This window comes from Pseudorca crassidens, chromosome 12 (assembly GCF_039906515.1).
Source record: "Pseudorca crassidens isolate mPseCra1 chromosome 12, mPseCra1.hap1, whole genome shotgun sequence".
Taxonomy (NCBI): Eukaryota; Metazoa; Chordata; class Mammalia; order Artiodactyla; family Delphinidae; genus Pseudorca; species Pseudorca crassidens.
In genome coordinates, this window is record NC_090307.1 from 74,790,854 (window position 1) to 74,802,909 (window position 12,056).

Genomic DNA, 12,056 nt, shown 5'->3' on the forward strand with positions numbered 1-12,056 from the left:
AGGAACAAGAACGTTTTAGTAGCATTCAAACCATGACATTTGTACTCAGGGATGTTTGCAGCCTCCTGGCCATCCTGCATCCTTTTTCCTTTTTTTTTTTTTTTTTTGCGGTATGCGGGCCTCTCACTGTTGTGGCCTCTCCCGTTGTGGAGCACAGGCTCCGGTCGCGCAAGCTCAGCTGCCATGGCTCACGGGCCCAGCTGCTCTGCAGCATGTGGGATCTTCCCGGACCAGGGCACGAACCTGTGTCCCCTGCATCTGCAGGCGGACGCTCAACCACTGCGCCACCAGGGAAGCCCCTTTTTCCTTTTGGTGATAACATCCTGACCTTCCTTCGGGGGGATTGTACTTCCCCCTCTCTCAGCTCCCCACCTCCACCGGAGTTGGTGTTTACTCAATGCCAAAGACATCCCCTGGCCACAGGGAAAGGTTCAAGGACCAGACTGTGACCAATGTGAGCCAGTCAGGCTTATGATTTCCATGCAAACTGTAGAGGGAAAGAAGGTCCTTTTTCTCCTAGATTTGAGCCTGAGATGGGGGTTGGGTAAGCCTAGAGCTGTCAGAGTTCACCCCTGGAGTCTAAGAATGAAGCCAATACCCTGAAAGGCAGAGCTGAGAGATGACGAATACTTGAACCCTGGTGGCATCACGAGAGCCCCCGAATCACGCTGTGCCTGAAAGTAGCACCACCTCTGGAGATTTTTGTTGCAAGAGCCATTTATGCTCTAGCCAGTTGGGTTTTCTATCACTTGTGACCAAAGACAGGCTAAATAAGGTAATATATGTATTCATAAAGCCAGTTAGAAAAAACAAGGAAGTTGCTTTGACAGATGTAAACATTTGAAATCAGGCGTTAGGGATGACAGGTGCTGTCTTGTATCAGCCCCACATCTAATTTATTTCCATATTTGTTTCTGTTTTTTTCTTTTGGCCACACTATACGGCATGCAGGATCTTAGTTCCCCAGTGAGGGATCGAACCTATGCCCCATGCAGTGGAAGCGTGGAGTCTTAACCACTGGGCTGCCAGGGAAGAACCCTGTATTTGGTTTTGATTGCCCAGCGTCAAGAAAATTTGGAATCATAGGTAAGTAGAGCAGCAGTTTAGTGTAGGGCTTTGGTCCCCAGGCTCTGGAGTAAGACAGTCTGGGTTCAAATCCCTACCCTGATCCTCAGCAGCTGTGGGACCTGGGGCAAGTCACTTGACCTCTCTGAGTCTCCATTTCCTAACACCTACGTCACTGGAGGGTTGGAAGCAGTAGATGAGTTGCTCCGCGTGAAAGCATTTAAATAGTGCCTGACACCTGGCCTGGGTGAGCTCTTGTTACTATTATTTTTTTAACAGCTTTATTGGAGTATAATTGCTTTACAATGGTGTGTTTCTGCTTTATAACCAAGTGAATCGGTTATACATATGTCCCCATATCCCCTCCCTCTTGCGTCTCCCTCCCACCCTCCCTATCCCACCCCTCTAGGTGGTCACAAAGCACCGAGCTGATCTCCCTGTGCTATGCGGCTGCTTCCCACTAGCTATCTATTTTACGTTGGGTAGTGTATATATGTCCATGCCACTCTCTCACTTTGTCACAGCTTACCCTTCCCCCTCCCCATGTCCTCAAGTCCATTCTCTAGTAGGTCTGTGTCTTTATTTCCGTCTTACCCCTAGGTTCTTCATGACCTTTTTTTTTTTCTTAGATTCCATATGTATGTGTTAGCATACGGTATTTGTTTTTCTGACTTACTTCACTCTGTATGACAGACTCTAGGTCCATCCACCTCACTACAAATAACTCAATTTCATTTCTTTTTATGGCTGTGTAATATTCCATGGTATATATGTGCCACATCTTCTTTATCCGTTCATCCGATGATGGACACTTAGGTTGTTTCCATCTCCTGGCTGTTTCATGTACCAAAATGTTCATTGCATCTCTATTTACAATAGCCAGGAGCTCTTATTATTCTGCCATGTTCCTGCTTGTCGGAGCACCTGTGTGCTGCCTTGAGCTGAGAGCTCTGAACGAAACCTCGCCTGCTGCGTCGGATTCACTGACAAACCTCCCGAGGTGGCAGGGTAAGCTTTTACAAAGCGTATCGGCACCTGCTTATCTGCGGCTTACGGTTTTCTGGAGAGTGACCTCGGTGCTGTGCTCCGGGGGAAAGATTCCTAGAGGAGTTGGAGGGACGTGAGCTTGAGCTCAGAGGGGACTATTCCAGTGCCTGACGTTGTCTAGGGATGGACCAGGCTGTCCTCCAGGCAATGAGCTCCCTGCATTGGGAAAGAGTTCACAGTGAGGCTGGGCTGCCATGCGGTAAACGTGTCGTAGCAAGGATGCCAGCGCCAGACGGAAGGAAGGCTTCATTCATTCATTCATCAAATATTCACTATGACCCAAGCACTCGGCTGAACATCCCCCCCTCACTCTCAGATGAGGTCATTTCGTAAAGAATTTCTTGCTAAGATAGGAGGACTCCCTCCGCCAGCCTTCTGGGGGCCGTTTTCATTTTTAAAGAGGACCCTGTGTCAATGGTAAGAAAAGGGTTTCTAATGGTGGACTCCCGGGCGCTTGGGCAGCTCACCCGGGCATAGAGATGGGAGGAGGCCCACTCTTCTCGCCTTGCATCTTGCATGACCAAAGTGGACGGAATAAGGGAGATGGACACGCCCCACACCCCCCAGGTGGGGTTTCAGATCACAGTAGCGGTATTAACGTGACCGGATGAACATGTGACACGTGTGCTACTTCATTTCATCTCAGCTGCCCTGGGCAGCTGTGAGGGTCCCCCAGGCAGGGAGTTTGGCCTCAGGCAGCCCTCCCCTTTCTGCCCACCCCCACCCACCAGAAGTCCTCAACCTCCTCCAGTGCTGGGTGAACAAACAGGCAGGCTGGGGATGACAGGTCTATCAGACTCCCATTTTCAGATGAGGCTCTAGAGGAAAAGGTCTGGCCTGAGGCCTGCCTCCACAACTCCCATAATCCTCCCAAAACCGCCAAGGGTGGTTTTATGCCCATTTCACAGGTGTAGAAATAGAGGCCCAGAGAAGCAAGTCACTTGCCCAAAGTCTCATGTGAGCTGAGCTGAAGCTCAGCCCAGTTCCATCTCATTTCCCATCCTGGGGTTCGCCCTTCCTTGTGGCCTCCCTGAGTAAGACCGTGCAGGAGAAAGAGTGGGTTGCACAGGCCCATTTCTCGCTCAGGGGACAGTGTGTGTAGTTGGGGGGAGTGGGCTGCAGGCCTGTGGTGGGAAACCATTGACCCGCCTCTTTCTCTGCAGCCTGGGGAATATCTCACCCCCAACAGGGGCTGCAGGTGTAGCAAATACATCTTTCTGTTTCTTCCTCTAAATGTAAACGGCAGATGAGTGGGATGTTATGGGATTTGGTAAAATAAAAAAACAACAGAAGAGTAATTTGCATTAGGCGTGTGACAAAATCTCAAGAGACAAGTGTTCCTCCGCTCTCGGTTCAGTCCTGGGTCTCCACCCTGGAGGGTGGTGAGGGTCATGGAGGAATGAGCGGGCCCTTCATGTCCCTCTCTCCCTCTCTTCCTCCCTTCCTCCTCTTCCCTCTCTCTCACCTCTCCTTTTGTCTTTCTGCCTCCCTAACCTCTCCTCCCTTTCCCAGCTCTCTGATTTTCTCTCTCCCCAACCCCCAAGAACCCCTCTGGTGCAGCACTGCACCCAGAAGCAATTTATAAAGCAGATGTTTATTGCAAGGTTTCACACAAGCTTGGTGCCTCGCCAAACGTTATAGTAATTGGAGGCTGTGTTTAACTACTGATCGATGTAAAGTTGGGACGAGACAGGCCTGGAAACTGCCTTTGGTCTAGACTCTCTTCTCCGTTTCAGAGAAGGCAGGAGGTCTCGGCCCTCCATCTCTCAGCCTGTCCAGAGCCAAGGCCTGGACGGCAGCAAGGAAGGAGGATGTGGGCTTATAAGTAGCTACTGACCCACTGGCTTCTAGGAAATGGCTTTGGGGAGAGGAGACCCAATTCTGCTATTGTCCTTTACTTGCCATCCCATTACTGTGGAGGCCTAGTCTGGGCCAGGCATTTGGGTTACAGTGATTAATCAATTTCTCCCAGTGCCTGGACTAAGAGCTTTACATACAGTATCATTCAATCTAACATAACACAGGTGTGGTAGCCAGGCTCCAAGTCAGCCCTCAGTGATCCCTGCCTCCTGGTATTCATCTGCTGTATAGTCCTCTCCTACATGAAGAGACTGACCTTTGTAACCAACATTGCAGAAATGACAGTTGTGCCTTGCTCTATTGGATCACTTGCTCTAGGGGAAGCCAGTAGCTATATCATAAGGACACTCAAGCAGCTATGGGAAGCTCCACATGGGGAGGAACTGAGGAGCCACTTTGGGGAGTGGAACCTCCAGTCCAAACAAGCCTTCAGATGAGACTGCAGCCCTGGCTGACACGATAGCTGCTCATGCGAGACCCTGAGCCATAAACACCCAGCTAAGTTGCTCCCAAATTCCTGACCTGCAGAAACTATGAGATACTAAGTGGTTATTGTGGTAAGCCACCAAGTTTTGGAGTAATAGATAACTAATATAATAGCCACGGGAAAGAAGGAAACAAAAGGAAGACTGGTAAATAGGAAACAAAACAAATATGGCAAGAAAGAGTGCAACCATATAATCACATAATTATATAATCACTATATATGGATATAGATTTTTAAAATCTACTTATATGTTGATGGCATATATTTTATATATGATAGTATAATCACAATAAATGTGAATGAGTTAAATTCACCAATTAAAAGAAAAAATATTATTTCATTCTTTCCTTCAAATAATCCCATAAGAAGCATTTTACACCCACGTTACAGATGAAGGAGTTAGGCTCAGAGTGGGGGGAGAAACCTGCCCAAGGTCTCCCAACTCAAGACTAATAAGGTTGGGATTCAAACCCAGGTCTTTCTGACTGTAAAACCCAAAGCTCTTACACCGCACTGTATTGTTAGCTCCTTTGGATAGAAGAGGAAACTGAGACTCAGAAGGGGTGGGTGACTTGCCTGGGGTCACACAGCAAGTCGTTTCAAAACTGGAGCCAGAACTGGGGAAGATTTGTTGTCTGGTGTCTGCCTCCGTGAACTTCAGGGCTCTGCCATCAAAGCACAAGGATCTCATGGGTCTTCTATCTTCATAGATGCTTAAGACAGCTGGGGACCTTTGGCTGTGGCCAGAGAGACCCTGTGGGGTCAGGTTGGGAGTGTTTTCAGGGAAGAACACCAGCACAAAGCAACGTGCAGGGGTACAGAGTGGGGGTGGCTCAGGCATCGAGCTGAACTCCAGTAATTACATCAGGACCAGCAGCATAATTTGTATCTGGGTGATGAATGTCTGTGTTTTCGGGCCTGATTGCCCTATTTACATTTGGAATTTGCTGATCTATTATTAATGTCTGCTGGAGGCCAGGGTGACAGGCATGAGCAGCTGGGGAGTCCCCTCCCCCCCGATCCAGGGAGCACTAGCTCCCCAAAGTCCCACCTTAGTCCCCTTTGTGTGACCCTGACTTTCACAGGGCTCTTGGACCAACTGGCAGAAGGGTTGACCTGGGATGAGGTTTCCCAACCTCTTATCTGAGTGTACACACTCAGATATACATATGCATAAACACAGAATGTGCTTACATGCACATACTTGCACATGTACATACATCCACATCCTTATATACCAATAGGCACCTTTATAGAAACACGCACATACATGAAATGCATGCATGGACATGCAAACACACCACACTCGTGTACATGCACACTCATGCATGTACATGTGCACAAGTATATAGCACACATACTGTTATGGATTGAACGTCTGTTTCCCCCTGCCCCCTAAATTTATCTGTTAAAACTCTAACCCTCAAAATGATGATGGTATTTGGAGATGATGTCTTTGGGAAGTAATTAGGGTTAAATGAGGTCATGAGGGCAGAGCCCTCATGATGGGATTAGTGTGCTTATTAGAAGAGATACCAGAAAGAGAAATCTGTCTTTCTCCGTGCACATGAACCAAGGAAAGACCATGTGAGCACACAGCAATAACGCAACTGTCTACAAGCCAGGAAGAGAGCTCTCACTAGGAACTGAATAGGCTAGCACCTTGATCTTAGACTTCTTACGCCTCTAAACTATGAGAAAATACATTTCTGTTGTTTAAATCACCCAGTCTGTAGTATTTTTATGGCAGCCTGAGCTAAGACACACACATGCACACACACACACACACACACACATCCTCATGTGTCTCATCATTCTGGGAGCAGCACAGCAACTTGGCAAGGTCTCCCAACTTGAGAGGGAAGCGTCCATGAACCATGGGCCCAGATAGCCTGGGTTTGAATCCCAGCTCTGCCGCTTATCAGCTGTGAGACCTTGAGCCGCTTACTTCGTCTCTCTGTGCTTCTGTTTCCCCATATGTAAAATGGGAATGATAATGTTACCATCTCATAGGGTTGGTGTGAGGATTAAATGAGTTAGTGGAAGTCACTTGCCTGGTGCACCATAAGCAGTAGATACATATTTGCTGTGTTATTATTATTGTTGTTTATGTGCTTGTCACATAATAGGCTCTGAATCATTTTGTTGAAGATGATTAAACACACTCTTCCACAGCTACGTATTCACACATAACACACACACACACACACACACACAAACACAAACACAGTTTGTACCCTCCCCCGTCTCTGCTTCCTCAACTCCTCCTGAACCTTCAAGGACTTCATGGCCTCTTCTCCCTGAAGCCCCTCCTGACTGTTCACTCTTCCATGCCCACCTCGAGGCTGTAGGCAGGATGGGACGGGGAAAGACCACTGGATTTGGAGTCCCCAAACCAAGAATCAGAACTTGGCCCTGCCACTTGCTGGCAGCATGGTCCTGGTCCAGCCATTCTTAGCCTCACTTTCATGATCTACCCAATGGGCATAATGATAGAAATGACCTCACAGAAATTGAACCTCCAGGGGGTAGCTAGGGTGGAGTTACAGGCACAGTCCCTGGCCAGGCTGGGTCCTGCTAAGGGAGTGGCTACACTGGCATGCAAATGAGCATACAAATTAAAGCTAAGTCCCTAAGACTCAGAATCCAGGCACTCCCCAAGCTGAAAGGCTCCTGTCTCCAATCAGCTCTTTGCAAAAAGGCACTGGGTAGGAATGGAAGAACACTGGACAGGGAGTCGGGAGATGTGCTCCAGGTACAGCACATACATGCTCACTTGTGGGTGGACGCCCACATCCTTATATCGGCACCTCTAGGCAAACATGCACACACACGGGAGGCATGCATATGCACGAACATGCAAACGCTTGTAGCCAAGCAGGAAGGGTCTGGACTTGGAGGCAGGTGGTGCTGTGTAGCCGTGCCCGAGACTCTGTACTTCTCTGGGCCTCTGTTTTCCTCCTTTGTAAAAAGGGGTTAGTCATCTCTGGCCCATACTTGGTGTGGTGAGGACTGAATAAGACGATAGAGGGTAAGCTATGACTGTGGTGTGTGGAATACAGTAAGCACTTAAGATATGGCAGCCATGTTTGAGCATCCTCATCTGTGAAGTGTGAGGCTGGAGAGGGTGCTCTCTGAGGCCCCTGCCAGCTCCAAGTTTCTGTGGTTCTTTGCATTTCACTCGCCCTCCAACTCAGAGCCTGTCCGCCATCAAGGCTGGAGGGCCTTGCGCACGTTCAAGTAATTGGCCCCCCAAAAAGTGATTCTGCCACTCCTCAATTATGCTGGAACCTATGGCCCATGGCAGCTCTGAGTACTGTGCTGGAGGTCCTGTGACAAATGAGGAAACTGAGGGAAAGGCAGGAGACACCAAGGCCAGCCCAGAGTTGGAGGTGAGACCGACACTGTGACCAGGCTCCTGGTCACTGAGGCAAGGCTTACATAGCCAGCATTTTCTGCAGCCGTCTCTAGTCAGAGCAGAAGCAGGGCCTGGTGGCTGAGCCTGGTGGCTTTCTACTTTAAGATATGTCCCACCCCTGGGTCCCCAGGCCCCAAGCAGTGGCTGGAAATAAAGAACATATAACTGGATGTGAAAACCCCAAAGCTGCAATAACCACAACCTTATCCTGAGTCTTTACTACACACTAAACATTTCCCATCTGTTTCATCTCATTTCACCCTCATAACCAGGAAGCCGAGGCAGAGACCCACACATACTTAAGGTCACACAGGGAGCAGAGTTGGGACCTGAACCTGAGTCTTCACTGACTCGCTGCCCTTAGCTTAAGCTCCGGCACCTCCCAGAAGCAAAACAGAAAAATGGGTTTGCAAAGTGCAACAGACCAGCCGACCTGAGCACGGCTCCTGGGAGCCATTGCCGGGAGGGGCGGATGCATGGCCCAGCGGCTAAGGCTGCAAGAATCGCCCGCTGCGCCCTCCAGAAAGGGCCCCCAGGTTCCCTGCAATCCCGGGGAAGATTGGGCAGCGAGCACATTAAGGCCATAAATTTGTCATGAAGGCCTGGAAATGAATGGGGCTTATCATTTATGGATGGAATAATTAAGCCACTGAGCTCGGCGGTTCACCAAGGCCTGTGCCCGGACACCAGGCGTCACTAGCTGCTGAACTGGTTTGGGGTGTTCATTATCGCTCTCCCCTTCCCCTCTCCCCCCCACCCCCGCAGCATCTCAAACTTGACCCTTGGGTGTGCAGACTCCACCAGCACCAAGGCAGGTGCCAGCACGCATTTCAGTAGCGATGGGCCCGCCCTCGTGATGTCATACCAGCCCTGGCCAATCCCAGGGAGACCTCTCTCAAAGCTCCGTCCATGGCGGGGCGGTGCCCAGCCCGCTTAGGTGGAGGTGACTGGCCTGGTTTCTCTTTGGGAGATAAACAGGCTTCTTCATATGGTAGCGAGAAATTTGGACTGACTTGGGTTCAGATCTTGACTCACTCTCCAGCTGTGTGCCCCCGGGCTAGTACTTCAACACTCTAAGCCTTAGTTTTCTCCACTCGAAAATGGGCAAAATAATATTTTTATGGGTTATGTGGTGGATCAAATTAGACAATGGCTGTAAAGTACATAGTGAGGGTGGGTCTGGCTTATAGTAAGTGCTTCACAAATCCAGCATTTCATGACTTTCTCCCAACAGAGTGCTCAGGCAGGCAGGAATCAGAGGCTCAGAGAGGCAACGGGACTTGACCAAAGATGCACAGCAAGTGAGAAGAAAGTGGGCACCTACTCCCTTTCCCTGGAGTTCCTGTGACCTGTCACTTGTGGGAGGGTTCAGCCCATTCCTCAACGAAAGGTTGAGGCTCCTGTTCCCTCCCTGCCCCAACTGCCCCAAGTCAGTGGAGAGGAGAGGTGATTGCAAAGGTGATCGCCACCACTAACATTTATAGAGCTCTTGCAGTGGCCAGGCACTGTTCTAGATGCTCTGCAGTTATTTCACTTTGTTCTCCAGATAATCCTCAGAGGTAGGAACCATTATTAGTATTCTCATTTTAGAGGTGAGGAAACTGAGGATTGCAGTCAGACCCCTGACTTGAGTCACTCAGCCAAGAAGTGGAATTTGTGTATAATTTCCTATTTCCTGGGTCCCAGCAAAGCCAGGCTTCGGGGGAGGGTGGCAAATTAAACACTATTTGAATTATGAAAGTGACATCACTCAACACATTCCAGAATTCCAGCTTTGATATTCTATATTCTCAAATGGGTTCAAGCCCTCACTTTACAGATGGGAAGACTGAGGCCCAGCCACCAGAGGCAGAACCTTGGCGCTTGCCTACCAGTTCCCCAGGGCCTGTCGCATCGGTGGTGGACACCAAGACTGGTGCAGAAGAGAAGCCTTTGGTACCTGCCTTGAGGAGGAGCCTGGACCCTCCTTGCCACCCTACCCCACCCACCCTCCATCACCGTGGCAACTATGCAGGTGAGCCTCATCACTGCTAATCCTCTAATTACCAGCCACCTCTTCAATCGGCTGTAATTACTTTGGGGACACAGTTAACCTCTCATTAGGAACGCACGGCCGCTTTCTCCAAAAGCGCAGCGGTGACATGCCTAGTAATTTACCGCCCCGGCTCGCAGGGCCGCTTTGTGTTTAACTCGGGCGCCATCGCATCCCTGTCATTACTCCAGCCTGGTTGTCATGACGATTAATCATTCAATCCTTCATCAGCAACTTTTGCCAAATGTCACCCCGCTCTTGATCAAAATCCATCCTGCAGCCCGACACTGGGGGACTAATGACTTGGAAATAGGCTTCTCCATTCCCGAGAGCTCTTCCCCAGGACTCCTTCTCAGCTCCCTCCAGGAAAGGGAGAGGAGGGCCTGAGTTCACTGTGGTGGTAGAGTGTGATGGGGGCAGAAAAACTGGCATGTATTGGTGGCTTACTCTGTGCTAGGCACCTGAGGGGCATTGATGCATTTAACCTTCATGACAACCGGATTCCTGGAAGAGGAAACAGAGGCTCAGGGATGCCGGTAGCTTGCCAACAAGGAAGTATGGAGAGATTCGAACTCAGATCTGTTTGACTCCAAACAGAGCTCTTTTTATCAGACCTCTAGGAGGATGAGCATTACCTACAAGCAAGGATCCTAGAATGTCAGAGTTTGGGCAGCATTGTAGAAATCAGCTGGCCCATTAAATTCAAGGCAAAATAAAAAAGCCTTAAGAGACAACGCTGGGCACTTTATGATAAGAAGTCCAAGCCAAAGTCAGCAGTTAACTGTCATGAATACCTATGTCCCAATCAACATGGCAGCAACACCCAGCAGAGAGCAACTTCGGAACCCAGGTGGTGGTATCAGCTCAACCATACTGGTAGTAGGTCCATGAAATGATCTAGATTGAGATTCTTGAGCTGGGGTCCTTGGAGCTCTAGGATGGACTTCAGTGGCCCATGAGCCCCCTGAAATGCAGGCTACACTGTGATTAGCTGTGAGTTGGGGCATTTTTCTAGGGAGATGCTCCAGAACATGTTAAGAACTACTGATCCAGTACATTTATCTTTCCCCATATCCTTATTTTATAGAAGGGGATACTGAGGCCCAGAGAGGAGCCATGACTTGTCCAAAGTTCCACAGCAATTCAGGGTGGGAACCACTGGTCCAAGCAGGGCTGACCTCTTTCTTAGGTGCCCAGGGCTGTGCAAGGAATTCTTCCTCCTTCACAATGGCTTTGAAAACCTTAGTCCCCAGCCTCCTGAGAAAGCCCAGTCTCCCACCCCACTAAAGGAATCTTTCCAAAGCCCCTCCTAGGGAACGTTCCTGCTGGCTGGGCCGCCAGCATGTGTGAGACATAATTACAGCACGTTGTAAATGGCATTAACAGACTGTCACAGCAGCCACATGGTATTAGCAAATGGCTCTGTCTTCATCATGCAGTCCCCACAGCCCCTGGGCTGGAGCACTTCCCAAGGGGTCTTCTTCCAGGTCCAGGTTGCAGAAATCTCCTGGTGGGGCACAGGGGGTGGGGGCAGTGATTCAGATGGCAGAAGCCTGGAGGTTTCCCCTAAGGCTTTCTTTTTTTTTTTTTTTTTAATTTATTTATTTATTTTTATATTTATTTTTGGCTGTGTTGGGTCTTCGTTTCTGTGCGAGGGCTTTCTCTAGTTGCGGCAAGCGGGGGCCACTCTTCATCGCGGTGCGCGGGCCTTTCACTATCGTGGCCTCTCTTGTTGTGGAGCACAGGCTCCAGACGCGCAGGCTCAGTAGTTGTGGCTCACGGGCCTAGTTGCTCTGTGGCATGTGGGATCTTCCCAGACCAGGGCTCGAACCCGTGTCCCCTGCATTGGCAGGCAGATTCTCAAGCACTGCACCACCAGGATTCTCAAGCATTGCGCCACTAAGCCTTTCTGAGATCTCAGCAAAGAGCTGAGTAGAAAGTTAGGAAATCTGATTTGTAAACCTGGTTCAGCCTCGAAGAACGAACCTTTATCGGGCAGCGACTTATGAGCCAGATACTCTGGAAGGTAATCTTGTTTCAACCTCATAACCACAACCCAAAAGATTATAGTCTTCACTCTGCTTTATAGATGAGTTCACTGAGGCTCAGAGGGGGAATGTCACTTGCCCAAGTACCTTCATCTAATG

The 12,056-nt window shown here is 49.5% G+C and overlaps 1 long non-coding RNA gene across 1 annotated transcript in view; it reads left to right on the top strand.

Annotated features, from left to right (window-relative positions):
• LOC137203758 (uncharacterized) overlaps positions 1-12,056 on the top strand; it is a 56,773-nt gene that overhangs the window by 17,161 nt on the left and 27,556 nt on the right. The window contains exons 3-5 of the long non-coding RNA XR_010933283.1: positions 952-1,086; positions 1,945-2,073; positions 9,683-9,891. This is a non-coding gene — a long non-coding RNA (uncharacterized lncRNA). The remainder of the gene's footprint in view (positions 1-951; positions 1,087-1,944; positions 2,074-9,682; positions 9,892-12,056) is intronic.